Source organism: Otolemur garnettii, unplaced genomic scaffold (assembly GCF_000181295.1).
Source record: "Otolemur garnettii isolate 467f Iridium unplaced genomic scaffold, OtoGar3 scaffold00212, whole genome shotgun sequence".
Taxonomy (NCBI): Eukaryota; Metazoa; Chordata; class Mammalia; order Primates; family Galagidae; genus Otolemur; species Otolemur garnettii.
In genome coordinates, this window is record NW_003852607.1 from 784,473 (window position 1) to 788,800 (window position 4,328).

Genomic DNA, 4,328 nt, shown 5'->3' on the forward strand with positions numbered 1-4,328 from the left:
AAAAAAAAAAAAAAACAAAAAAACAAAATAAAACTCTGTCTCAAAAATAATGAAAAATTATGGCTTGGCACCTGTGGCTCAAGTGGCTAAGGTGCCAGCCACATATACCTGAGCTAGTGGGTTCAAATCTAGCCTGGGCCCACCAAACAACAATGACAGCTGCAACCAAACAATAGCCAAGTGTTGTAGCGGGCACCTATAGTACAAGCTACTTGGGAGGGTGAGGCAGGAGAATCGCTTGAGCCCAGGAGTTGAAGGTTGCTGTGAGCTCTGATGTCATGGCACACTACCCAGGGAGACAGTTTGAGGCTCTGTCTCAAAAAAAAAAAAAAAAAGAAGGAAAAATTAATAACCAAAAAAATAATAAAATGGTAAAAATGGCAAATTTTATGCTACATATATTTTACCACAAATAACTTTTTAAATTCTGGTCAATCTTTTCTTTTTTTGTAGAGACAGAGTTTCACTTTATCACCCTGGGTAGAATGCTGTGACATCACAGCTCACAGCAACTCCTGGGCATAGGCGATTCTCTTGCCTCAACCTCCTGAGTAGCTGGAACTACAGGCGCCCACCACAAAGCGCGGCTATTTTTTTTTTTGTTGCAGTTTGGCCAGGGCCAGGTTCGAACTTGTCACCCTCAGTATATAGGGCCAGTGCGCTACCCACTGAGCCACAGACGCTGCCCTTTTTTTTTTGTTTGTTTGTTTTTTAGACAAAGTCCTGCTCTATCACCCCAAACTAGACTGCCATGGCCTCAGCCTAGCTCACCTCAACCTCAAACTCCTGGGCTCGAGCAATCCTCCTGCCTCAACCTCCCTAGTAACTGGGACTATAGATGCCTACCACAACACTCCCCTACTTTTTCTATTTTAATAGAGATGGTGTGTCACCCTCTTGCTCAGGCTTGTCCCTTTTGTTTTTTTTTTTGAGACAAAGTCTCAAGCTATCGCCCTGGGTAGAGTGCCATGGCATCACAGCTCACAACAACCTCCAACTTGGGCTCAAGAGATCCTCTTGCCTCAGTTTTTCTATTTTTAGTAAAAACGGGGTCTCACTTTTGCTCAGGCTTGTTGTCAGCTCCTGAGCTCAAGCAATCCTACCACCCGGGCCTCCCAGAGTGCTACGATTACATGTATGAGCCACTGGTCCCCCTTAATATTTTGAAATTTTATAAAAAGATTTATGGCCAAATAATGTAATTTAAAAATGAATCCCAGCACTTTGGGAGACCAAGGCAGCTAGATTCTTTGAGCTCAGGAGTTGGAGACCAGCCTGAGTAAGAGTGAGACCCCATCTCTAAAAAAAAAAAAAAAGAAAGAAATTAGCCAGGTGATTGTGGCAGGCGCCTGTAGTCCTAGCTACTTGGAAGGCTGAGGCAAGAGGATGGCTTGAGCCAAAGGGTTTGAAGTTGCTGTGAGCTATGATGCCACAGCACTCTACCCAGGGTGATGTAGTAAGATGTCTCAAATTTTAAAAAAGAAAAAAATAAGATAAAAAGAGTAAAAAAAGATATCCATTGCCTTACCCATTTATGTTTTGTTTTTGTTGGGAACATTATAATTCTTCTCTTCTGGCTATTTTGAAATACTCAGTAAATTATTGTAAATGGTGGTTTTCTTCCTGCAGTATAGAACACTAGAACTTATCTAACTGTATCTAACTGTACATATATGCGGGCAACTTCCCTTCATTCCCCACCCCACCCTTCTTAGCCTTTGGTAACCACCATTTCTTTTTTTTTTTTTAGAGACAGAGTCTCACTTTTTCGCCCTTGGTAGAGTGCCATGGAGTCACAACTCACAGCAACCTCCAACTCCTGGGCTTAGGCGATTCTCTTGTCTCAGCCTCCCCAGTAGCTGGGACTACAGCAGCCTGCCACAATGCCTGGCTATTTTTTTTCTTGCAGTTTGGCCGAGGCCGGGTTTGAACCCACCACCCTCAGTATATGGGGCCGGCGCCCTACTCACTGAGCCACAGGCACTGCCTGGTAACTACCATTTCATGCTCTACCTCCAAGAAACCCACATTTTTAGCCCCCATATGGGTAAGGACATTCCATCTGTCTTTCTGTGCCTGGCTTATTTCATTTGACATAATGACTTCCAGTCCCATCCATGTAGCTGCAAAGGACAGGTTGCATTCTTTTTTATGTCTAAATAATATTCCATTGTGTATGTATACCACATTTTCTGTGTTCATTCATCCAATAATGGACACTTAGGTTGATTCTGTATCTTGGTTATTGTGAATAGTGCTGTGCTCAACATGGGGATGCAGAAGCGTCTTCGACATACTAATTTCCTTTCTTTGGGGTATACACAGCAGTAGATTGCTAGATCATATGGTAGTTCTATTTTCAGTTTTCTGTGAAATCTCATCCTGTTTTCCATAATGGCTATACTGATTTACATTCCTACCAACAGTGTATAAGAGTTCCTTTCTCTGCATCCTTGCCAGCATCTGTTATTTTTTTGTCTACTGATAACAGCCATTCTAACTGGGGTAAGATGACATATCATTGTGACTTTGATTTGCATTTCCCTGAGGATTAGTGATATTGAGAGTGATATATATATATATACTTGTTGGCCATTTCTATGTCTTCTTTTGAGAAATGTATATTCAAGTCTTTTGTTCTTCTTTTTCTTTGACACAGAGTCTCACTTTGTTGTTCCTGGTAGAGTGCTGTGGTATCACAGCTCTCAGCATCCTCCAACTCCTAGGCTTAGGCAATTATCTTCCCTCAGCCTCTCGAGCAGCTGGGACTACAGGCGCCTGCCACAATGCCCAGCTATGTTGTTGTTGTTGTTGTTGTTGTTGCAGTTTGGCCAGGGCCAGGTTCAAACCTGCCACCTTTGGCATATGGGGCCTACCCACTGAGCCACAGGCGCCACCCTTAACTCACATTTTTATTTTTGTTTTTGCTTTCTTTTTGAGACAGAGTCTCACTCTGTTGCCCTGAGATTGAGTGCTGTGGCATCATCATAGCTCACAGCAACCTCAAACTCTTAGGCTCCAAGAGATCCTCCTGTCTCAGACTCCCAAGTAGCCGGACTACAGGCACCCACCACAATGTCCAGCTAATTTTTTAAAAATTTTAAATAGGGACAAGGTCTGGCTTTTGCTTAGGTGGACCTTGAACTCCTGAGCTCAAGGAATCCTCCACTTCCCAAAGTGTAAACCACCATAGTCACCCAACCCAAATTGTGATGAGATGTTTTTCATCTTTCTTTTCTTTTTGTTTTTTTTTTTGTTTGTTTGTTTATTTGTTTTCATTTTTCTTTTTTTTTAGAGACAGAGTCTCACTCTCAGTAGAGTACTGTGGCGTCACAGCTCATAGCAACCTCCAACTCCTGGGCTTAGGCAATTCTCTTACCTCAGCCTCCCAAGTAGCTAGGAGTACAGGCACCTGCCAGAACGCCCAGCTATTTTTTGTTGCAGTTTGGCCAGGGCTGGATTCGAACCCACCACCCTTGGTACATGGGGCTGGTGCCCTACCCACTAAGCCACAGGCACCACCCTCTTTTTGTTTTTCTTTGCACTCTCTTTAAAATGTAGCATGGTAAGCATTTTAGACATAGAAGATGTCTCAATTTGTATGCTAAGTTTTCAAGGAAAATACTTGATCTGTATGTAGAATTTATAAACTATACAGTTGAAAAAAGAAGTTCACATACCCAAGTTGTCCAAACATACTTAAAAAGTTACTGAATAACTGAACTGAATATCAGCTTTTATATTTAAATTAGCTAAATGTAGATAAAATTTAAAATTCAGTCTCTCAATCCCACTAGCCACAGTAGAAGTGCCCTATGTGCCCGTATAGTGAGCAGCACAGTTTTACTCTATGAAAACTCCCTAGCCTCAGAATAAACCTTAGTTTTTTTGTTTGTTTGTTTTTGAGAAAGTCTCACTCTGTTACCCCAGGCTATCATGCTATGGAGTCAGCTTAGCTCATAGCAACCTCAAACTCCTGGGTTAAAGGGATCCTCTTGCCTTAGCCTCCGAAGTAGCTGGGATTACAGGTGCCCACCACAACACCTGGCTAGTTTTTTTTCTTTTTAGTAGAGATAAGGGTCTCATTCTTGCTCAGAATGGTCTAGAACTTCTGAATTTAAGCAATCCATCTGCTTTGGCCTCCCAGAGTGCCAGGATTATAGGCACTCTAAAAGTAGCTGGGCATTGTGGTAAGCACCTGTAGTCCCAGTTACTTGGAAGGCTGAGGAAAGAGAATCACTTGAGCCCAAGAGTTGGAAGTTGCTGTGAGCTATGATGCCACAGCATTCTAATAAGAGTGACAAAATGAGACTCTATTTAAAAAAAAA